General features: G+C 39.3%; 1 protein-coding gene across 2 annotated transcripts in view; it reads right to left on the bottom strand.

The window, feature by feature from the left end:
• Positions 1–25,402, bottom strand: part of FGL1 (fibrinogen like 1) — a 52,003-nt gene extending 26,601 nt beyond the window's left edge. The window contains exon 1 of one of the 2 annotated variants that reach the window (XM_019466719.2): positions 25,259–25,402. The gene's annotated coding sequence lies outside the window, so the exon portion shown is untranslated. Of the gene's footprint in view, positions 1–472; positions 609–25,258 lie in introns of those variants that run through there. The other variant, XM_019466718.2, reaches the window with a different exon arrangement.
• Positions 25,403–25,652: the final 250 nt, after the last annotated feature.

The raw sequence follows: 25,652 nt of genomic DNA, 5'->3' as shown, positions 1-25,652 counted from the left end.
AAAAATTCAGCCATAAACACAGACTTAGAGACTCCTTTAGGCTATTTTTTTTTCCTTTTTCTGAAAATGGAACATAACAATATCTTTGTTATTTATCTTAAGAATTACTCTCAGTAAAAACCTTAGAAAGCTAAATAAGTTAGATTCCCAAAAGGTAGAAATAAAAGCATTTCTGAAGATTTTACTTCTGAAATGGAAATTGTAACATAACCTATTTTCTTTTCCATCTTGCATATTAAAAACTGCAAATTCTATTATTTACATCAAAGTCCCATCCAATTCATTCAAAATGTGCTGGGAATGGAAAGGAGATATAATCCTAAATTTATTTTCCAAGTTGCAAAGGTAGGCTTCTCTCTAGTTAACCTGGCCTAAGAGCCCACGGTTGTTTCTTGAGTTATGCTTAATATCATACCTATGAAGTCAATTAGCATTATTACAATTATGTCAAAAATACAGAGATGTTAAATACCTTGCCTGAAGTCAAAAATGAGTCAGAGACACAGCTCAGGCTAGATCCAGCCACTCTGCCTCCCAGGATCCTCTAACTGCATTCAGATTTTGTAATTGCTTCTCTGTTATTTGATTAGAAATAGGGACAATGTTGATTCTGGCTTTACTCTGGGAACAAATATATGAGGAAATCAGTTTAACTGGAAGGAAAGCTAAAAAAGTAGATTCAATGACAAATTGCAGTATTCTGATCTTTTCCTTTTTTTTCTCCTATTAGTAAGAATTTTTATGAAAGAGCTAATAATAGATCATTAGGAAAATACATCTCTGGTTTTGTTTTTTTTTTTCCAGCTCTTATTTTTGTGCTCATGCACAGAATTTTTGTACTTGAACTTTGATAATGCTCAGCTGTAGATGAAGGAAAACCAAAGTTCAGTTGAAGCTTTGCTTTATAGTACTAATGATAAAAAAGTTTTACCTATAAAGGTATGGATTAAAATGTCATTTCAACTACAATATGGAGAGAAGCCCAATTTCTCTTAGTTATAAAAAATGTGGCAAGCTAATAATTGCCAAGATGAAATAGTCAGTTTAGTTAATCTTTAAGAAAAGCAAAATTCTTGGGGTGCCTGGGTGGCTCAGTCAGTTAAGTGTCTGACTTTAGCTCAGGTCATGATCTCAAAGTTTGTGGGTTTGAGCCCCACATTGGGCTCTGTGCTGACAGCTCAGAGCCTGAAGCCTGCTTTGGATTCTGTCTCCCTCTCTCTGCCCCTCCTCCACTAGTACTGTGTGTGTCTCTCTCTCTCAAAAATAAATAAACATTAAAAAAAAATTTCCTTAATTAGAAAAAAAAAAATTCCCTGAGGTGCAAAATTGTGAAATTTATCTGGAAACTTCAGTTAAAATCTGAACAAGTTGTTCCTGTTGTTTTAAACTCTAGAGGAGTTTTGAACGTGTAGCAGGCAACTTGTGAGCTCCCCTGGTTGAGTAATGGTTTCAGACTGGAAATCCAGGTTCATCATTTCTTTCTTCATTCTGATGTAACTCAAGCTGTTGTTTGCTATTTGTTCTGTGATCCCTATTTATTAACTCAGATTCCAGTAAAATGCGGAAGTTGTGTTTTCTTTCTGTTCTTGGTTGTTTGCTACTGTCAAGTTTTACCAACGTTTAACCTGTCCTTTGAACATTTTCCTGTCATTCACTCAGAAATTTTAAGCTTATCTAGAAAAAGCTAATCCTGATGACTCACTGGAAAGAAAACCAGTTAGGTTGAAGTTGAGGGGGAAGCAGGATACATGATCCCCAAATATGCCACTTTGGCATGGGGCTTATTTCGAGCTGAAGACAGTCAAGCCCAGCAGACTCTAGAAGAGCTGTTTGCCTTCCCTTTTACTGCTTAAAAGAATTTAAATAGAGAATCTGTACCAGGAAGGAGTTACTACCAAAGATAACCTTTTATCAGAAAGACATTGGCAAACATCTGTTTACCAAACATTTGCTCTACTCATCTTCCTGTGACTTTTTCTTCTTCCCTTGTAAAGCCCCAAACCTCTACCAGAGTCTCCTTAGCTCATCCTGGCATATGAGTTTCAACTGTCTGACTGCCTTTTGAGTCTCTGTCTTTGGGACTTTCATAAGCACAAAATTTGTTCCTGTCCTATTAATCTGTCTTATGTTAATTATTAGACTAGTCAAAGAACATGGAGGGGAAGAAGGGAAAAGTTTTCCCTCCTGATGAAGTGATGTATGCCCACAGAAGTGGAAGTTATACATTCATAATTGTAGAGAATTCAAGTTGCTGACATTAAATGTTAAAAGCAAAAGTATGGGGATTATTTGGCTGATTTGATAATTACCTCAATGGTAAAAGAAGTATTTTGAAATGCAAACCTATTTTTTCCTTCTTGTATTCCTTTTGCCTTCTCCCCAGCCAGGCATTTAATTAACCTTGTGCTCCCTTCTTCAGAAGCAGGAATAACCATGACAATGAGTCTCACTTATGTGCCAGACATGGTAAATATATCATAACTCATTCAGCCACAACAGTCCTATGAGCAGACATTGTTACTATCTCCATTTGACAAATGAAGAAACCAAGGCACAAAGGCTTAAGTAATTTGCCCAAGGTAACATAGGTAGCACAAGGTAGAGCCAGGATTCAAAGTCAGTCGCGCTGAGAATCTGTGCTCTTCACCATTAAAGACGGATACTGCTGTCTTCTGAAGACTTAGCCAGATTCATTGCCTCGGGAAAAACCTGGAAAAAGCTAATTAGATACTAAGGACAGAATCTGGGGATAACGTTGTGTGAAAGCATGCCAGACACTGAGTTTGCTAGGGGCAACATTATTCCTTTCATACACAGATGCATTGCTAGAACATGCAGGAAGAAATGTCAATAGGAAAGGTCAAATCGGTGACCTTGCACAACTGTACCAAAGCTATAAAATGAGAATGAGACCTGAGATCGTTGGCTGATAGAAGTGTGAGAAAATGATTTAAGAGGAGTGGGTTACATTCAGCATTGGAGGAGACAGACCAGAAACAGAAGTATTGGGATGCACACTTTAAGGCACAATCCTTAATGCAGCTTCACTGAAAGATAGTGAGGTTATTAAGGCTTACATCGTAAATGAGCTTATCTAGAAGTTGGATTTTATGCATTTACCCTAAGTGTGATTAGCTTCTTGGCAACTAACTTATGCTCAGCAGTTTCTCAAGAGATACATAAAACAGAAAAGCTAATACATTAATTTAGAAAAAGAGACTTGCTTAGTAAGATCATGTATTCAGTTATTTGCACGGAAAATTCCTCCTGGGTGGGCAGAATCACTCTGGAGAGCAAGTCAAAAGCATTTTGGATACACAAAGAACATGAATAAAGGGCATTGGATAGGCTTTTTTGTTTTTCAAAGTAAAGTAATTAGATAGACTTTTCTTCTGTGGCCTGAGAATATTTCCACTGGACAACAGGTATAGTTGTACCAAGATCAGGTCGCTCTGGCTCCTGGACAGAATTGGATGAGCACCAACAAGTTCTCTCCTCCTTTCGGAAGATCTTATTCAGAGAACTCTCAATTCATACATCAGTTATAGCATGATTGTCACCCAACCCCTCTGGACCCTGGATTGTGTCTGCTGGATTGGACACGTGCCCATTATCTGATATCTGACCCAGTCCCAGTGGGAAGGTTTAATTCCAGCTCTCCCCATCTCCAGGCAGCTCAAGCCTCTAGCAGCAAACATGTCTGTTCTCAGCCCCATTATGAACTAGACTCAGACAACTGATCTTACATTCCTTAGCATATGCAACCAGCCTATATTTCTGATGGTTATATTTTCCAACCTTAACTCCCAATTCAGGGACATGCACCCTTTATGAGACTTTTAAAATCCTGAGTACAATGATCACATTTTGAACTCAAAATGTGCCTTTTACTGAAATATTTAGAAATGGAGCATATTGTATCAAGCAAAGAGGTCATCAAGAACTATCTTCATTCAGGCAACTAACAGAGCCTTCTCAGGGGGAGGTAATGAAACTCTTTCCTAAAATGTTGGTTTGGATATTATCTCAGGCAGAGTTCTCAAAGAATGCAAAACTTGTTCTCACATAGCATAGGTCTGAGAAATTTCTATAGAAAAGCATATTATTATGTTTTAATTATTTTTAAATGTTTTCTTTATTTTTGAGATAGAGTGCGAGCAGGGGAGGGGCAGAGAGAGAGGGTGACACAGAATCCGAAGCAGGCTCCAGGCTCTGAGCTGATGGCTCAGATAGCTGAGAGGGGCTCAAAACCATGAACCGTGAGATCATGACCTGAGCCGAAGGTGGAAACTTAACCGACCAAACCACCCAGGTGCCTCCAAAAGCATTTTAAAATTAGTAAAACTAAACCAATATTATAGAGAATCACCTTATTTCTATTGTCTACATAACTAGTTAAAACTTAAATTAATAGATGCTAAGTAAATAGCTCCTGAATTAATTAATCCATGCCATGACATATGAATGATATAGTCAGTGAGTGAAAACAATTTACTGAAAATTGCAAGAACTGCATTGATATTCAGGCTCTGTCGTGGCTCTCTGAACCTCAACTTTCTCATCTGTAAAATAAAGCTATTAGATCAGCTAGTCGCCCAAATCCACTCCCACTTTGAAATTCTTCTCTTTCGATCATTTGTTATTATCTACAAGGATCCTCCCTAGAGCATAATGAGGATTAAAGTTTTATATCAAAGTTAAGAGAGTTCACAGATAACTAGGCAACATGGATAAATGTATGTAATGAATGAGTCAACTAGGTTGTGTAAATGTATGCAATGGATGAGTCAACTTGGATATAGAGTCCTATGAAATGAGGAACCCCTTCACAGCTCCTCTGCTGCTCTAGGCAGGCAAGGACAAAGCTGTTGTAATTATCTCATTGGAAAACCCATATTATTATTTTATTTAGTAAAACTCTTTGCTTTAGATGTTTTAAATTGACACATAACATTATATAAGGGAAAACCCATATTATTATGTAAAAAAAAAAAAAAAAATTGTTGCTCTGTTCCTGGCCAATGGCTAATGTTCTGGGACCATGGTGGTGTCTTGAAATGCTGCTGTTGCCACCAGGGAGATTTCAAAATGGATGCAGTGGTTGTGGGGAAAAACTACTTTCTCTTTCCCTAATCTAACCTAGACTCGGACATAAGCCCCTTTCTGAAACCCCAACACAAGCTTTTCATAGGCTGTGATGTTTGCAAAACCGTTCTGAAGCTTGGGGATAATGGAAGGAAATTACAAGGCAGAGAAGGAAAATGTAAACAGGTATATTAACTATGAGTATTCTCTTCTCCAGAGATACCCCATGAGTCTTCTCTCATTTTATCCATGGACCCAAACTGCTGCCATGTTGATGGGGCTATATACCCTCCCATGTGCAGAAGTATCCTTGACTATGTCCTACCCCTAACTCTTCTCTTGCTTCATAGGAAGGGGAAAAATTATATCTTCCCAGCCAATCAAGTCATAAGCATTAGTGATACAGCTATAATCACAGTGAAGAAAACCATTTGTAGGATTATGTAGAGAAATTTTGCTTTTTACATCAACAGTTTCCCTTTCAGAATATAATATGGGCTATACTTTGTATAATAAAAGCTCATTAAAGTGTCACCCACCAAGAAAAAGAAAAGTTTTCTCCCAAAGATATATATGGACCTGCCCCTAGCTAACAAAACATTGTTACCAAAACCTTATTAAATATGGTGGATTGACCACACACTTTTATCTGTGTTCTTTCCCCAAACCCTTTCAAAAATGACAGCAAAAAGATAAAAAGGCATAAACCTACAATGGCAATGTAAACAGAAATGATACAACTTATCGGAAGAGGTTTTAAAGGAACCACAAAATTCAAGGGTAACTGTAAAAAACTGAAAATGGGTCAGGGGAGGGATTGGTGAAATAATATAAAAGGTGTATTTGGACCCAGTAGCCCTTACCCATCCCATGTAACTCTTTATTTACTTACCATCTGCCACTTGCCCATCTTTTATGCCTATAAAAATCTGATTTGGAAAGTTTCCTTTGGGGATATCAGGAACATTGAAAGGCAGGAGCCATAAATAGAGATATTAAATGAAAACGTGCATAGAACGAGTGTGCCCAACCACCTTTTCCAAACCATATTGCTGTCAGACCACCTTATATTTCTTGGAAGGAGACAAGAATTCTTCTTGAGAGAAATGGAATTGCCCCATGGAAAAAAATTTAATAATACTAAAATATAGTAGTTCCTTCTAAAGATATGCTAGCTCACCACTAGATTATATATTAAAGCTCAATCGTCCACAAACTCTACCCACAAACATGAAGCTAGCTTTTAGTAAACTTTTTTGGTGCTTCACATAGAGACAACCAAGGATCACCAGACATTTGAAGAATTAATTTCTGCAATATGAAAAACAGACATTAAGATCAATGGTGGGGGAGGAAGGAACCAAGGAACACCGAATATTGAGGGTCCACTATGTGCCAGGCAGTGTTCTAGATGCTGGGGAAACTGCAATGAACAAAACTGACAAGTCTTTGCCCTTATAGAGCTTAAATTCTAGCCAAGATGGGGAAGTAAACATTTAACAAAATAAATAGATTATACAGTATGTTAGAAAGTGGTGTCTATCATATTCTATGAAGAAAAATGAGTCAAGGGGGAGGGCTACTGAGTGGATGGGGAAAAAAGATGAAAATTTAAATAGAGTGGGTCAGAGAAGGCTCCACTGAGATGGCATTTGAGCAAAGTCTTAAAAGTAAGGCATGGGGATACCTGGGGGCAGGGGGAGGGAGAAAGGAGTCCAGGCAGAGACCAGCTAGTGCAAAGGGTATGAGGGGGACTGAGCAATAGCGGTATTACTGCTATAAGAGGAAGTGGGGTAGGGGCGCCGGGGTGGCTCAGTTGTTTGAGCGGACACCTTCAGCTCAGGTCATGATATCTTGGTTCATGAGTTTGAGCCTCGCATCAGGTTCTGTGCTATAGCAGCTCAGAGCCTGGAGCCTGCTTCGGATTCTGTATCTTCCTCTCTCACTGCCCTCTCTCTCTCTGTCTTTCTGTCTCAAAAATAAATACGCATTAACAAAAAATTAAAAATAAATAAATAAGTGAACATTAAAAAAAAGAGGAAGTAGGGTAAACAAAAAGTTTTATTTTGTTAAGGTGGGGAATGTTTGCATGACAACCCCCCAAACTATATTTAGTATTATCTGAGAAGTAAGGAACAATAAGAAAATGCTGTTTTTTTAAAGGAAAAAATTAGCCCAGAGCAGAAAGAATAGCAAAGAAATTAAATAGTTAGAATTAAAAACCAAAACCAAAAACTTAACTAATGGATTAGAATATATATTCAAGGAAACCTTCCAGAAAGTGGAATAAAAAGACAATGGTATGAAAAGTAGGAAAAGATAAGAAAATCAGGTTTTATTTTGGGAGTCAAGCATGCGTCAAATAGAACTTTCAAAAAGTACACAGCAAAAAATGGGCAGCAAATTATCAAGGAAACAATAAAAAAATAATTCCCAGCAATGAAAGAGATGAAGTTGAAAGAGACTATTCAGTGCCCAGCACAATGAATTTAAAAAAAAAAAAAAAAAAAAAAGTCTAAAAACACCCACCCACTCCTCGGGCTTATCATGATGGAATTTTGAACAGTGATAGTGAAAAGTTGCAAGCTCCCAGAAGGAATGAAATCACCTAAAAAGAAGCAAGACTCAGTGGGTGCCTGGGTGGCTCAGTCGGTTAAGTGTGTGACTTCAGCTCAGGTCATGATCTCGTGGTTTGTGAGTTTGAGCCCCACAATATGCTCTGTGCTGACAGCTCAGAGCCTGGAGCCTGCTTCGGATTCTGTGTCTCCCTCTCTCTCTCTGCCCCTCCCCTGCTCACACTCTGTTTCTCTCTCTCAAAAATAAATAAACATTAAAAAAAAAAGAAAAAGAAAGAACTGAAACTCAGATTACTATCATGCTTCTCCACAGAAAGAATGCTTTAAAACTCCGAGGGAATTTATATTTTCCAAATCAGGACTCTACACAGCCAAGTTAGCAATGAAGTGTGACGATAGAAGAAAGACAATTCAGACAAGCAAAAACTAAAAAAGAAATTACCTTTACGTGGTCTTTCTGAGAAAGACTCTGACAACATGAGCTAGAAAGATAAGTGCAAATGTCAATCAAGAGCAAGACAAAGAAAAGCAACCAAGAAAAAGTGGGGGCGTTGTAATGTGTCTGCTTGGCTAGGCTAAACTACATTTCCCAGAATTCCCTTTCCCTTGTTTCCCAAGGGTCAACCACACTTGAGATTCTTATGGTAGATTTGGAGGTCAGGAACAAGGCAGCCATCTTTGTGGCTTTCATGTGCTGTTGTCTATCTGTTGGCTCATCCTGTTGGCCTAAGATTTTGGTCAGGCCTACAACTGCTCTGCCTTGCCCTGGATCATGGATTCAGCTCATGATAAAGGGTTCAGGCCCACATCACCAAGGTCAGAGGTAACAAGAACTGATACAGATTTCAGTCCACCCTCCTGCTTCCCTTACAGCCAGCCATCTAGCCTTCTCACTTACTTGCCCTGCATACTTTGAGCTCCAGCATCATATGTGAAGAAAAGGGAGTGTTTAAAGACTGCTTCACCAGTCCCCACAATTGCATAAAGTCATCCCTTATATGTCCTAGAGGCTCTGCTTTTCTGACTGATACAGGATCCCAAACAGGAAAAACAAATCTCTGAGAAGGAATTTTCCAAATGCAGTTTTTCCTAGAGTACTCAATCTCAGAATCCTGTTTTATTTTTTGCTCAGATCTGGACTGCTCACTCCCTACACCTGCTACATGAATCATGTGAAAAGTAGTATTGGTGGAAATTGGATAGGTTGCCCCAAGTGTGTAGCTTCAGATGGCACAGTATCCTCCCCTGCATACCAGTTGAAATGAAATGCTTATTCGCTATTCTTCTTTTCAGAGGATCCTTGTCTATCTGAAATTTTTTCCCTCTGGTAACTAACCAAGTTTAAATTGGTTCCCTAACAGAGCAAAGTGCAGAAGATGTTTTCTTCTTCAATTTTTTTTTCCCTGCAAAGAATGGAAAGACCTCGGGCTAAGGAATGTTTTGCTTTCGATATGTATGAAAGAACTTCAGAATTGCTTATATTTTATGCCTCTGAAGAATTACATTTTTCTTATTAAAGAATTTTCCCACAAGATCACATGCCATTAAAAAAACTTGCACCCAAATAAATGTTTAATTCTAATAGAAAACAGATTTTTTACACTTAACACATGAAGAAGAAATTCAGCTATTGTGTAAAAATACGTAGGGGAAGAAAGAAATCGCAAGTTCATGTTAAGTAAAATCACATTTTAAAGTATGCCTTTGCACATAAAAGAGATGGGCAGTAATGCAAGATCTTCCCTCATTCTCCTCCACAGTATGACTTCTCTGTTTTCTTTGATAAGTTTGCTATAAATCTCTTTATTCATACATGTAAATCCACTCTCCATGTGTACTTTCTCCCCTCCAGGTTTTAGGTTCTTTAAATATAACCTCCTATTAAAACATTATCCAACTAATTGGAAAACACATGATGATTCATACTTTTATGACCACATCTTAAAGTAGAATTCCCAGGGTTGTTAACTATTCTGACAAAATTTCTGAATACTAGCAGAGAATTTAAAAATATACATTTGACAAAAATGTATTTGTATGCTTGAATTTAAAATTTGTCCTTATTTTTTATTCATCCTTTATTATTTTTTATTTCTTAGAAAAAATAAGACCACTTAAATAGAAGGAGCTGAGATACAGCTCCTTGCTTTGATTTCAAAATAACTGTACATTTGCTGAGGAAAAAGAAAATTTCATTGTGCACAATTACACACACACTCCGATTCATTTTTTGGTTACCTCACACATGACATTACAGTGAACTTATTCTTTGGCATGTATGTTTGAGACCAGAAATTGGCATATTAAACTTGAAAAATTTTACACTTAAAAAGTTGACATTTATGCTTTGATTACTTTACCAATAACTAGGACTACATCAAAAAACAAAGGATGGGGACCTGACTCACATGTGCATGACACAAGAGTATATACTCAAGTGATTCTCCAAGATTGAGGTGTTTTTTTCCTGCTTCCCCTTTAGAGATATTGAGGGAAAATTCTAGAACCTTTAGAGTAGACTCTTAGTCCCTAGCTGCAGCAATCAAAGATTATGAAATATTAAGGGCCAATTTCAGAGTAATTCACTTACATTGGCTTTTTAAAAAAAATTTGTTTTTGTTTGCAAGCTAAAGAAATGAGCTTCATCCAGCCATCTGGAATAAAAAAAAAAATAATTGGATTTATTAGAGGGATGCTGAGGTAAGTAATAGAATCAATAACAGACTGCCACAAACATGCCAAGGGAAGGCAGAATTAGGACAGCTATAAAAACCCCAGTAAGAGGAGTTCTTCAATTTATTCCGTAGCAGGCAGCCCTTAAAATGTTTTAGTTTCAGTCAGAAATTTAGCCCCTGTGTCTTTCTGTACAAATTCTACATCCCTAGGAGAGAGAATCCAATTAGACCAGTCATCTACATTTCAGTGTGCACGTAGACATATGGCGCCCACACGTCCGGGCCACACCTCGCTCTCTTGCCCACAAAGGATAGATCCAGGGGTAGAGATTCTCACAAAACATGATTACTGTGGTACCTTTTATACATAAGGAAGGCTCCCAGTGTGTACCATTCTCCTACTACCCTATCAGGGAATTTGAGGAGTAAGGAAAGGAGGATCTACCCAGTTTCGTAGAAGATTGTCTCATTCAATAAAGATGCCTGACAAACCTAAAATCTCATGTCCCATGACTATTTTCGCCAATGAATCAATCACATTAGATGCGTCCTTTTACTATTACTGAGAGTAAATATATGTATATATGTGTGTATTTATATGAATGCGTGTATGTATGTTCCAGTCCTCTCCTTTATTTGCCTATTCCAGGAATTTCTATGGACCCTCTCTGAATGAAATAGGACTCCCCTGGGGACCTGTCCTTTTCCAACCCCATCCACCTTGACTACATGTTTTCCTATGTGTTTTCTTGTCTTACATTGTGCATCACTATATTGTATACTGGACTCTCTCTCCTAAGAGAGGTTACAGACTTGTTTTCTTATTTCTATACCCACAGCATCCAGCATACACATACTATACGATAGAAACTCAGGAATATTTATTATTCATGGAACAATAAAATTCCATATCTGTAGTAGCATGAAGTATAAATATTCACACTTGATTTCAAACTTGGTAACTTACATGCGGTGCTTACTGTAGGGCCTAATACACAGAAGAAATGCAATAAAGTTTAATTTCCTTCTATCTTGAAACAAGATCAGGACGGCAATTTCCTTGATTGAGGGTGAGGCAGCAATATATACACACAGATAATTAATAGTTTTATAAAGATATTGCTTTATAAGGGCGCCTGGGTGGCTCAGTCAGTTAAGCGTCCGACTTGGGCTCAGGTCATGATCTTACAGTTTGTGAGTTCGAGCTCCGTGTCAGGCTCTGTGTTGACAGCTCAGAGCCTGGAGCCTGCTTCAGATTCTGTGACTCCCTCTCTCTCTTTCTGCCTCTATCCTACTCGCTCTGTCTCTCTCTCAAAAATAAATAAAAACATTTAAAAGTTTTGAAAAAAAAGATATTGCTTTATATAAGGGAAGGAAGAAAATGATTTTTAATAATCTACAATTATTTGTGAATGGAAGAGCAGTGAGTATAGATGGAAACAACACCCTGCTCCTAAAATCACTTGCTAACACTGCTCAACCCATTCACACTTTCAACAGAACAAGAATCTCACATTCCAGTAGAGAAATGTAACAGTAACCTTGGCTTTAATCGGTGAGGAAAGAGCTTGTGGAGCATGACATCTCTACGAAGAAAAACTTGAAAAGTTAGATAAAATTTTAAAACAACTAGTTGGATTGATTAGAGGGATACTGAGGTATCATCAGTATGAAGCCATCTGGGAGTTACCACCCCAGCCAGGACTTGAGGGACAAGATTGTGTAGAGAAGAAAACTACCGTTACTCATAGCACAACAAATGTAAACTACTCTTTCTTTCCTTTTAATGAACTATTCATCAAAGCAAAAAAATAAAAATAAAAAAAACATAAAAAACGAAAAAGTGCACAAATAATTAGCATAGAGTTTCATGAATTTTTTCAAACTGACTTTTCCTGGAGTGTGGACATGCTGCTGATCGATTTTTTTGTTGTTGTTAGTTTTTGTGCTATTTGAAAACATTTTTGGGGCCCCTGGGTGGCTCAGTTGGTTAAGCGCCCGACTTCAGCTCAGGTCACGATCTCGCAGTCCGTGAGTTCGAGTCCTGCGTCAGGCTCTGGGCTGATGGCTTAGAGCCTGGAGCCTGCTTCCGATTCTGTGTCTCCCTCTCCCTCTGCCCCTCCCCCGTTCATGCTGTCTCTCTCTGTCTCAAAAATAAATAAATGTTAAAAAAAAAAAAATTAAAAAAAAAAAGAAAACATTTTTGCCTTAGATTCTGAAAGGTGTTTTGTTGCATGTAGCATTCTGGTTCCTCCACTTTTCCCACACTTACATTGCTTCCAACAGGAAATCCACTATTATTCTTGTTCCTTTGTATACCTTTTTCTCTTCCTGTTTTCAAAGGAACTTCATTTGCCCATTCAGGTTAATGTTCTCCAGGAATGTGACTCTGAGCGTTTTGTGCCCGGGGTGTTTATGAGGAGACTGTGAACGCTCCCTGTGGAAGGGAGTGGAAGGGAAAAGGACTGGCGAAAGGGAGAACCTATGTGGAGGTAATATGGCCCATCAGAATGACAACGGTCCATTAGAGGTATCCTGCTTTGGGCCCAAACGGTTGGGCCTTTCCCCCCCGCTGGAGTGACCATTACTTGTGGGCTGCCCCAGGAGGGGGAGAGACCTCGGAAGGAGGTGGGTGTCTGAGAGGATCCCCGAGTACAACACCAAGCCATGGGACAGCAAATCTTCCCATGAAGGGCAGGGATCTGTACTGTCACCATTTGCAGTACATCTGTGGGCACAATCACAGGAATTATTCATTGGCTTTGGGGAGAAAAGCAGAGTCCAGATGCCCTAAAGAGGGCCTATTGCTGTGTCTTCTTGGGGACACAGTGAGAAAGACTATTGCCTTTTTAACAAATCATGATAAAATATACATAGCATAAAATTTACCATTTTAACCATTTTTTCCACTTCAACTGTTTCTCAATGTATAGGTCGGTGGCATTAGTACACTTACATTGTTGTACAACCATCACCACCATCCATCTCTAGAATTGTTTCACCTTCCTGAACTGAAAATCTGTCCCCATTAAATATTAACTCCCATTCCTCCCTCCCCTGGACACTGGCAGCCTCATTCGACTCTCTGTCTCTATGAATTTGACTGTGCTAGGTACATCACACAAGAGGAATCATTCTGTACGTGCCCTTCTGCATCTAATTTTACTTTGCACAACGTCTTGCAGGTTCATCCAAGCTGTAGCATGTGCCAGAATGTCCTTTCTTTTTAGGATGAATACCATTCCATTGTATGTAGAGGCCACATTTCGTCTGTTCATCCATCAGTGGACATTTGAGTTATTTCCACCTTTTAGCTATTGTTAATAATGCTGCTATGAACACTGGTGTACAAATACGCCAGTTGCCTTGTAATTATTTTGAGTGACTACTAAAGAATAAAAGAGAACAAGAGGCCAAAATAGGAGCCGTGAACTTCAACTGGTGAGATCCAGTGTCAGATTTTGAGTATTTATTCAATCATGCAGGCTAAGTGAGAAATAAAAACCGGTTTGCAAAGCAGGTAAATGTCTCAAAATGATTTGTTCAGCTTCTAAAAGAACTGAATCCCCCCACACACAAAAAGATCTGAACCATCTCATGTTCCCTGCACCCCAGCCAAACTGGATACATGCCATTTCCCAAACACAAGCTGTACTTTCTGTTTCTGTGCCTTTGCCCATGCTGCTCACTCAGCCTGCAGAAAGATTTTCTCGTAGGATTCGTCATATAGGCAACTCTGACCTGCAGTTCCAAACACAGCAAAATGCTAATAACTATTTTCCTGTTCTAAGGTAATTTTATTTAACATCATTTTATTCCACTACTAAAGCCTATTTCAATGTATTCCTGTATTTTTCAGTTTGTCCCTTAAATATTATACATATTGTAGCCAAGGATTCTTGCTCATTCTAGATTATAAGGTTCTTATGGTTATTCACTTATCAGTGACCAGTCCCGTGTCATCTGCTGTCAGTAGGCAGCCCCAGCCAACAGCCCTGTCTGGTTACCTGATGAGATTTGCAGTTGACATTTGCTATTCTTTTGTCTCCTGGCTTCTGATCCTCCTTTCTAATAGCAGTTCTATTTCTAGTTGGGGCTTCTCCATAACTTTGGGGGAAAATAATTCGGCAGTTCCATGGCAGGAGCTGAAGGGTCTAAGTCTTTTCTCATCCCAACAGGGGCGCTGGTGGGAAGTTAGATGAGCAAGTTCAGTGCTCTCTCCAGAGAATCTGCATCTTTAAGAAAAGACACAAGGAAGGTCATTCATACCAGAAAGAGCAGAAGAAGCAGTGTACTGGCCAGACCCTTCAGGTTATGACATGGTTGCTCTGCTCCTTGCTTTCTGCTACTTGCTTGGCTTTCCATGGTTAATTTTTTTTTTTTTTTAATGTTTATTTTTGAGAGAGAGACAGAGAGATAGAGTGTGAGCAAGGGAGGGGCAGAGTGAGAGGGAGACACAGAATCTGAAGCAGGCTCCAGGGTCTGAGCTGACAGCACAGAGCCCGATGTGGGGCTCAAACTCACGAATGGCAAGATCATGACCTGAGCCAAAGTCAGATGCTTAACCGACTGAACCACCCAGGCACCCCTCCATAATTCCCTTAATTCCTGTTCATTCTGAAGTCTGAAGTACAGATGACTTCTGATTCTGTAAGTCCCACATTCTCCAGTAATTACAATAAATTCACTTCTGCCTAAATTAGCCAGCCAGAAACCAATAGAGAACTGATACATTATTACCTCCTTGTTCCTATTCCTCTCTCAACTTCCTATCCCGCCCTGGCTGATACCTACTTTTTTAAATGTAGATATATATAGATTTTTACATAACATATATGTAGATGAAATGTAACTTTAGACATTAACAAAGGAGTAGATGAAGGAGTAGACATGGACATTATCTATCTATCCCCCCAAATGAAGGGTCAGATTCAGAAACAATGGAAGTGAAGGCAAGTGATACATGTTGACAGTTAGCTTTCTGCTGCTTCCACAGATCTCTATTCAGGAGGTTCTTATTCTAGATTCCTCATCTGAAGATATAGCACGATGGATATGGAAACAGATCTAGAAACAAAATGAATAACTTGTATTTTGGCAATGGCATGTACTCCATTTGGAAAAAAATTAGCAAAAGTGGTAAAGTACGATTTGGCTGAAAAAAAAAAGCCCCAGACCTGGCATCAGGAAGCCTGGGATAATGTTCTAACTCACCGTCTATTGAAATTGGGGTTCCCCAAAAGCAGAGCATGACACAAAGATTGGGATGCAAGTAGTTTATTTGAGCAGTGATTCCAGGAAGCATAAGTGAGGAAGTAGTGAAGTGAATTGGAACAGGGAGGAAGGAGTGCCTTGTGAGTGGGCTACAGCCTTAGACAAATGGGGCATCTGAGAGAGGCACGTCAGAATTTCCTCCTCTTGACCCGTGGGGGTACGTATCTACCAATTCTAGACTCCTACTGCTGGGGATTTGCTTCTGGAAGTATCGATCCCTCTTGTTTTAGTCTATTCCTTCCACCTGGGCTCTGAATTCCAGCCCCTCATTTCTTCTTGAGAACTGCATTTTTTTTAAGTTTATTTATTTGTGGGGGTGGAGAGAACGAGTCGGGGAGGGGCAGAAAGAGAGGGGAACAGAAGATCCAGAGCAGGTTCTGCGCTGACAGCAGAAAGCCTGATGCGGGGCTCGAACTCATGAACTGTAACATCATGACCTGAGCTGAAGTCGGATACTCAACCAACTGAGCCACCCAGGTGCCCCTAAGAATTGCATTTCTTTAATTACCTTCCCCTTTCTCATTTTTAATGTCACCCTCTCCTTTCAGAGTCTTGTCCCTCTTTCACCTTATAAATAAGCTTAATTCTTTTAAACGCTAGGAAATGAAAACTTGCCTTATTCCTGCTTCTAGCCACCCTCTGATTCCTCTTTCCCCTTCAACTAAGCTTTGTAACGAGGGCGATCTACACTTACTCTACACTCACGACTCCACGGTCTCACTTCCTATTAATTTCTCAGCCAAAGCCAGTGACATGCGACCCTTCACTTGGCTGCAACTGCTTGTAACAAGGCCACACATTTCCTCATGGTAGTTTCTCATTGATTGTCTGTTCCTTCTTCCTCAAAACTTATTCTTCCATACACTTTCATGAAACACCTGTTAGTTCTCTGGGTGTCCTCCAAGTTGTTCATCTTTCCTTTGTGGAGTCTTCTTCCTCTGCTAGAATGTTAGTGTTTAGCAATTCCCAAATATTTAACTCCAACTCTTACTTGTCTCTGTATCTCCAGAAGTATTTGTCCAGTAACCCCCTAGCTTTCAACTAAACTCTTTGCAGTTTCTTCCTCTTCCCTGCCCCTCTTTCCTTGGAGAGAACATAAGGAGTTGGTGAATCAGTATTTATTCACTTACCCAGTTTCAAAGCTTGGCATTATCAGACACCATTCCTGTCTCTCATCCTTTATTTCTTTTGCCAATCAGTCCTGTTGATTGTACCTTCTAAATGCCAACCTCTCTTCATCAGGCCAATGACACCTTAATTTATGTCCTTATCACCCTAGCATAATCTCCTGGTACTTTCTATCTGATCAATATACTTCCAGTTTCTTTCCCATGCAGACCATATCCTATAAACAACAACAACAACAGAAGTTATCTTTATAGAAACAAGTGTGACCACAATACTCGTCTACTTAAAAAGTCTTGGTGATGCTCCATAGTCAACAAGACAACACCCAGTTTCCTTCCTGTGGTGATCCAGCCTCAGTGTTGGTATCCTGACATAGTCACGTAGTCCATATGGTTAAAGCCATCATGACTCGGCCAACTGAGTATGGTGTGAATGTTTTGAAATCTATGCTAAAATGGGAGTGCAGGATGGGATTCTGAAAACATGGAGGCCCAAGTCAGTATTAGCACAAAGCCTTAGTTGTAAACTTAGTAAGTATAAACATTTATACATCACTTACTGCGAGCCAGGTACTATCTGAATACTTTCTGTGCATTTACTCATTTAATCCTCATAAGAGTCCTTGAGATATGTATTATTTTTATTGCCATTTTGTCAATGAGGTAAATGAAACATAAAGAGAGCAACCACTTGCTCAAGGTCACATACAACAGGATTTGACCTGATGTAGTCTTGCCCTAGAAATATGCTCGTATGCACTTGCTATAGTGCTTTACTAGCTTTACACAGAGGTAGTGGAGTTGCCCAACCTTAGAAAATGATTACAGCCTGTGCAAGGATTTATGCTAATCAGAGACAAAGAGCCACAGCCCAAGCTGGTGGTGGCGGAGAGGAACAGCGACCTTAACCGGGACCATAACAATGTAAGGAGAATCCTTGCCTCCACATCTTCCCAGTGCCTACAACTCCTCTACCCAACACACACACACACACACACACACACACACACACACACACACACACACAGTCCATGGGAAGCTTCTGAGACCAGAAGCAGAATCACTACCACAGAGAATAATGGTGGCCCCAGATATGTGGGAATGACAAGATGAGTGCAGTGTAACAAAGAGCAACAAGAATGAAAACCAGGACCGATCAATCTGTAAAACTGGACATGGTCTCTGTTCCTCTCTGCACTATGGGTTTGGACTGAAGACTGGCTCTGAGAACTAACTTAGCCACCCCCCACTCCATTCTTGATGGCTGGGGGTGGAGATGTCAGGGAAAGGCAGATGTCTCTTCTTACAATTTCTGCTAATCAGGATACTGAAGAACAGTATGCAATTGATTTTAGCATCCAAAGACATAATGCTCTCAGAGCTCCATGCTGAGGAAATGAGTCAGACTAATACCAGTGCAGCAGAGGAAGAGCATTTTAATAGTGGGTCTAGCTGGGATAAGCCAGAGGCAAGACCAAGAAAACAAAATTGTTCTGTCCATGAAAAATTAGTGAAGAATTTGGAGTTTTCATGGGTAACCTAGGAGGAAAAAGGTCAAGAGGGGGAAGTGATAAGACTGGGGAATAGGATATGAAGAAAGAATGTGTCAATATGACAGGGAGTTGGATAAAAGGCAGCCAGAGAGAAGTTCTGGGCTACGGCCAAAGATCTTTAAAAAAGAACAGGGGTGTCCAAATAGCTGTGGTATAAATTTCTCTTCCTTCTCCCCTATCTTATACCGTTAACTCCAAATTTTCAGTGGAATGCACTATACCACACAGAGATGCCTTGTTTCCATGGGATTTTGAGAAAACAAAGCAAAAGAGGTTGTGTTCTGCCTTGGAAATGATGTGGGATGGAGAAAAAGAACCGCCATAAGAAGCCAGACTCAAAAGAAATCAAGAATTCAGCAGCAGCAGGAAATAATAGGAAAATAAACAAACAAAAAGCCATTAGCTCCAAGCGTTCTAAAAGATGTCGGCATTGAGATTAGGTTTCCTGCTGTATATGTAACAGAGAGATATGGTTACTCCAGCAGTTTTGAAGACTTGGGGACACTCGGGTAGCAGACATTTGAACTAGGTAAGTAAAGTGGGTATGTTTTCTATGCCACAAACTTACATGTTTATTTTTCTAATTGGATTTCAAGACTGTATTTGATAGGCTTGGAGAGACCTAATCTCACTCCTGATCCGTTATGTCACACAATCTCTCCTCCCAGGGCTGCATGTGACTTCCAGGGCTTGTGGTGGGCGAGCTTTGCAGAGTGCCACTGTAACCACCTGTCTCTGCTGTAGCCATGGAGCCTTCCAGGCTCTGTCATCGGTCATCAATCCCCACAGATTGTACCTTCCTCCTCTTCCTTTGCAGAGATGCAGGGCAAAGCAAAAAATTCTTTGAATTTCCCATCAGTTCTTCCTTTTTCCACTCAGGCAAATTGTGAGGGGTGGAAAGCGCTCTGATTTTAATCTTTTTTCGTATGTCTGAAACTTGTTATCTTTTGTTTCTGGTATTTGCGGCTGTGATAATCCTTTGTGGAGGCAACACGTGGCTGCAACTAGCCAGGATAGGGGAAAATAGAACATATAAGAAAAAAGTATAAACTAATACCTACAAATGTTGTTCAGTTACATTTGCTTTATATCCTCCCTTCCTCATTAGTTCAAATGATTCTTTGTAAAATGACCATCCTGCAAAGTAATGAAAATGTATTTTCTTCCATTGTTAATTTCTTCTTGGATCTATCATTAACTATCTACAAATTTTAAAAGTTGGGTACTCTGTGTCAGGCATCAGCAAACTATGGCCCATGGGTTAAATTGGCCCACTGCCTGTTTTAATATTGTTTTTTAAGTTTATTTATTTTGAGGCAGAGAGTCCAAGTGGGGGAGGAGCAGAGAGATTGGGAGAGAGAGAACTCCAAGCAGGCTCTGGGCTCGATCTCCTGAATCGTGAGATCATGACCAGAGCCGAAATCAAGAGTAGGACACTTAACTGATTGAGCCACCCAGGTGCCCCTGTTTTAATATTTTTAAATGGTTGAAAAAAAATCAGAAGATGATTAATATTTTGTGACAAGGAAAAATCATATACAATTTAAATTCAGTATCCTAAAATAATGTTTTATTGCAACACATTTATGTTCACCCATTATATTTTGTCTGGCTGCTTTCACCCTACAATCACACAGCTAAGTAGTAGGAACAGGGACTGTGTGGCCCACAATACTCAAAGTATTTAATATCTGGCCTTTTACAGAAAACGTTTGTCAATCTCTGCCCTACCTTGTCAGGATTTTACATTTTTCCTTATCTAGGTTGGACTGTCCATCCTGCCACCCAATATCCCCCAGTTTTTAACCCTGAAAATTATTTGGTATTCTGGTGGTAAAGAAAGAGAACTCTAATCTCTTTTCTGGTTAATCTGAGTTCACATATGTTTTGTCATTTTTTTTTCCTGACCTTAGAATCACCCAGGTGCCCCTCACATAATTGTATTTTCAGTAACAGGGTTTTCAAAGTAAAAGCTGAGGATTAATTTTCATACTTTTCTAATATTCTTCATCTGCATTAGGAAATCTTATCAGCCTATATTTCCTTATTTTGGGAATCATCCCACCAAATTGCCTGATTTCTCTCCTTAATTAACAATCTTTATCCAAATATATTTAATACTTTCAATCTTATATGCTGTAGGGGTGATAGGAGGCTAGGAAATAAGGTATAGATTATTTTCTTTGTACTTTTAAATTATTTTTTAACTTTATTTATTTATTTTTGAGAGACAGAGAGAGAGAGAGAGAGAGAGAGAGGGAGGGAGGGAGGGAGGGGCAGCGAGAGAGGGACAGAGAGAATCCCCAAAGCAGGGCTTGATCCCATCAGATCATGATCTAAAGTCAAGTGATAGATGTGCTCAACCTACTGAGCCACCCAGGGGCCTGTTTTTTATTATATCCCTTTATTTGACCCCCTCCCAACGTGATATGTCCTGGGAAGCAAGCATTCCACACAGAACTACACTATTGCAGTTCTGATGAGGTTTACATCGAGTAGCGCAAGTGGGGTAAATATATAGACCTTTCAAAAATATAGAGAGAAAAATGTAAGAAACAGGGTATCGCAGGTAAGACTCTACAAGAGCCGAGCCATGTAAAGACTGATGAAGAGCAAATATGGACATAACAGTCTGAAATACAAGGGTACATGTATTGAATGAGTGACTTTTGAAAGAAGAGGACATATACTGGTTATGGAGGAAAGGGCAGCTCAGACTGGGGTAAACACTAACATTGTATGTGGAGAGCAGCAATTCGGTATTTGGAACCTAGTCATAGAAAGTCTGAAGCGGCAGTAATGAGAGACGGCATGGTAATTAGATAGGGGGAGAATGGAGGAAAGTAAGAAGAGCCTTGAAACATTACTTATGTATGTGGATTTGATATAATTAGTTGATACGATTATATATAGTAATTAATTGATTTAATTATTCATAAGTTTAGGTTTTTGAGCAAGAGAGGTACCTAAGAAAAATCCTGAGTAGCATGATTTTCTCAATGCAAAGGTTAGATCAGCGATTCTCACTCAGGAGTGCTTTTGCCCTCACCCCCTGCTCTACCCTCCTTGGGTGGGGGGTATTTGGCAATCTCAGAAGACACTGTTGGTTGTCACAATTGGGGAGGCAGGGTGCTACAGGCATCTAGTGGGAGGAGGTCAGGTGTGCAGCTAAATATAAAACACAGGACAGCCTTCTACAACAAAGAATCATCCAGCCCCAAATGTCAATCATGTCAAGATTGAGAAACTCTGGGCTGGATTCAGGGAGAGAAGTAAAGTGCTTAGATTTTGCCCAAAAGTATAACAACTAGGTCACAGTTCTTCAAGTGATCCCTTGTTTATACAATTTCTTCAACCATTGAACCCACAAATCTAGTATGAAGAGTAAAGATAAAATCATTTATGTTCAAACTTAGAAATATTCCAAAATTAATTTTACATTCTGCTCTTAAGACGTGTTTCCACTCACCAACATGGATGAATCTCAGAAACAATGAACAAAAAAGCAAGTCAAGCAAGAATATATTCAGTATGATACCATTTATATAAGGTTTGAAAACAGTGAAACTAAACAATATATTATTTGGGGATATATACATATAGCTATATGAAAAAATGAAGGAATGATAGCACCAAGATCATACAGAATAATATTTATGTTTGCAAAGGGGAATGAGTTTGGAGAACAGCACAGGGGTCCTTAAATAGATTGATTATATTCTATGTTTTAGGTTAGGTAGTGTGTTCTTGGGTGTTTCTTTTGTTATTGTACTTTATAATTTACATAAATGTCATATATTCTTTTGGGTGTATAAAAAATCACATATAAAAAGAATCATAAAATTCAGTATAATAGAAGGGTGGCCACTAAAGATTTTTTTCCTTTAAGTTCTATCACCACCTGCAGGTTAAAATTAGGTACTGCGAAAACAGTTCTTTTCCAAGGCCAAATTAGTGAATATCAAAATACAGTAAATGAACTCTGCAAGGCATTTGGGATATAAAGAACTCCCAAAGGCAGGGTTTTTGCTCTCACCATACGTAAATCCATCTGTGGATAGAGAACACTGAACACATTAAGGAGATAAATGAGATAGCACAAAATGTTACACTGTAAGCACCCCCTGGTCAGTGTCAGATGGCAGATGAAAAAAACAGAAAAAAATGCCATTTTACACAGCATGACAACTGACTTAGTTCGCCATCAGAATCCAACTCCTTGACTTGATTCATTTTGCTACTACCTTAGGCCAGGCCTTAATTACTTCATGCCAGCTAACACCCGCCGAGCCTGTTGCTCTGCTCCTCCCTCTAGCCTGTTCTAAACGTTGCCACTAGATTAAATTCTTTAAATAACTACTTCATTATATCATTGTTTTTTCCAAAGCCTCACTGCGATTTTCCACTATCTACAGAACAAAGCTCATTCTCTTCAGATTGATAGTTAAGATTTTCTACGGTCTGTAGCAAACATACAGATACCTGTTCATCAGTCTTGGCTATCCTCTCTTGCCTCTGCATTCCGCAACCCGTAAGAATCCTCTACTTCACCCAGGCTGGTTTCTGCATTACGCATCACTAATTCTGGTTGTACTATGTGGTTGAAATGTGCCCCTTTCCGCTTATGCCCCCTCTCTCATGTTTAATATGTGTATTAAGTTGTTCATAAATGTGGGAAACTGAGATACAGTTTCAATGTGTTATCTCTGAGAGGCCACACATGTCCCCCATCTACATTTCCCCCAGACTGTTGCCCCTAATTTCATTCTACACAGAAATCCTGGAGCCATCATTATCTTCGAAGCAATATATCAATATTATCTCTCTGAATTCCCAAAGCACTTACTGTCTGTATCATTTATTTGCCATATTCATACACTACTGATACTAAATCGATTCATTTGCACTAGGTTTATTTTCTGAATTAGATGTTAAGATTTTGGAAGTCTGGAATAATTTTATAGTTTTTCAGGTTTTTTTTCTTTCCTCTGTTCTCTGCTCATATTTGAGTTGGAGGGTCTCTTATTTTTTTATTAAAAAATTTTTTTTTAATGTTTATTTATTTTTGACAGAGAGAGAGACAGGGCATGAGCAGGGGAGGGGCAGAGAGAGAGGGAGACAGAAATCCGAAGCAGGCTCCAGGCTCTGAGCTGTCAGCACAGAGCCCAATGCGGGGCTCAAACCCACAGACCGCGAGATCATGACCTGCGCCCCGGAGCGTGTCTTTTAAACACAAAAATTTCTCAGACTACTCCCCTCACTAAACAGGCATAATAGTATTTTGACATTTTTTAGAGACCATAAATTTAAAAGGCATAATGACAATGTTGATTTCAGTAATGCTTTTAAATTCATTTGAATGGTTTTAATGAGAGTAACTTCTACATATTTAAAAATAAAAACATGTATAAAAACAAAATGATGATAGTGATAATAATAATGACAACTAATGTTTTGGAGCCTTACCATGTGCCAGTAATTTTTTCCACTCATTCTCTTAGTTAACCAAAAAATCCCTCCAAAGAGTACAGTAGACCTCACTTTCACCAAGGCTCTACCACTTGGAGCTGTCAGAATTTTGGTAATTTACTTAAATTCTTGCTTGTAAAATGGAAAGAATGCAGAATCAATCTCTTCAGGATAGTTGGGAAAATTACGAAAATCACAACAGAGAAAATGTTTCACTTGGGCCTTGTACAAAATAAACATTACTTGAAAAAAAAAATCCCCACAAGGTAGGCAACATGACTGCCTCCCTTTCATTTTATAGATGGGGCAATTGAGGAAAGGATAAATAATTTGCCCAAGATCTTAGAGTGGGGGAATTAAAATGGGGCCTAGGGCATGCTGTCCTTTGGATGCCCACAGCATTTTGTATTCTTACAAGACAGAATTTATTTATACATCCTATTTTTCCATCATTCACTAAAACATGAGCCCTTCAAGAGCAGGGACTATGTGTTACCTAAATAATTATCAATGTTAGACACACAGAATGTATTAAAACATATATGACAAATAAAGTCTCATAGCAATGAGACTGAGCCTGGGTATAGTTTCAGGAAGAGCTTTATTTACCTGAATTATGTATTGAGATATGGTTCTATTAATTGGCTGTTGAACAATTTCTGTTGGTTATGAGAACAACTTGTTGGAACCTAAATGTCTATTCCTTCTCCTTCTATTTTGCTTAAAACAAACCCATCTCACAAACTGTCTAAAAATAGAATGCCCTTGCACTCAAGTAAAACTGAAGGTGTTTTAAGTTTTCAGAGAGGGACACTGAAGGCCTTAAAAGTCACCATATTTTTCGTGTGTATGTGTTGAATGTTAAGAAGGAAACAGCAGGCCCCCAATAGAATCATGAGTGCCAACCCCCAAATCAGAAAACCAAGACCTAATACCTAACCTGACTGCAGTTTCAACACCTCAGAAATGTAACCTTTAACCAGTCAACCTGGAATTACTTGGTCAACAGGTTAGTAATCCATCTGGTAGGCCTTTCTATCCTACATAGGAAGGCAACCTTGCCAGAAACAATGCACCTTTTGCTAATAATTTCCTTTTTCCACCCCTTCTGCCTTTAAAAAAACTTTCCTTTTCTACCGCTCCAATAGATCTCCTTTCTATTTGGTACATGGGATGCTGCTCAATTCATGAATTGAATACAGCCAATTAGATCTTAGAATTCACTCAGTTGAATTACGAACTTTTACGGAGAACCTATCAATTCATTCTCGATAGAGGTACCGTTGAGATAGGAGCATCAATAAAAAGAGAATTCAGACACTAGTTTTAAGCGAAATTTCCTCCTACTAAATTTTGATTGAAATCATCTGGTTCTTCCAAGCAAACACTGGGACATTAGTCCAAGGTGGTGTTCATTACTAACATTTAGGATTCTCCCGCTGACTAGCTATATACAGTTAAGTGGTTTGGCCAATTAACTTCCCATGATTAATGCCTACCGTGTAAAATCAGGACTACATCGTAAAGGCCCTTCTGTTTCCATCTCTTAGTAACTCGGATGTAGGTGGACAGGGGACAGAGGAACGACTTTCGTCTTTTCTCCTCTTTCCGGCTAGAGTCCGGAGCAGGCACTCACACGAAAAACCAGAACGAGGTTCCGGTTTTCCAGCTAAGGAGGGGGCTCAATCTACTTCCGCACAGGCCCGGAGCCTCCCAATCACAGAGCAGCGCCGGGATCTCACAGCATGCCGGGATTTGTAGTTATCCCTCTCGTGGAGGAGGTGCGGGGGGGGGGGGGCTCATAAACCAGGATCCAGTTGGTATTCTGGGATATGTAGTCTCTGGTTGTTCGTATAGTCACCGCCAGGCTAAAGAGCCCGAGGTGACACCAAA

This window comes from Panthera pardus, unplaced genomic scaffold (genome assembly GCF_024362965.1).
Source record: "Panthera pardus isolate Hobbes unplaced genomic scaffold, ASM2436296v1 HiC_scaffold_13, whole genome shotgun sequence".
In the NCBI taxonomy this organism is placed as follows: domain Eukaryota; kingdom Metazoa; phylum Chordata; class Mammalia; order Carnivora; family Felidae; genus Panthera; species Panthera pardus.
The sequence above is the reverse complement of the archived record's forward strand: the minus strand, read 5'-3'. Positions and strand labels throughout refer to the sequence as shown.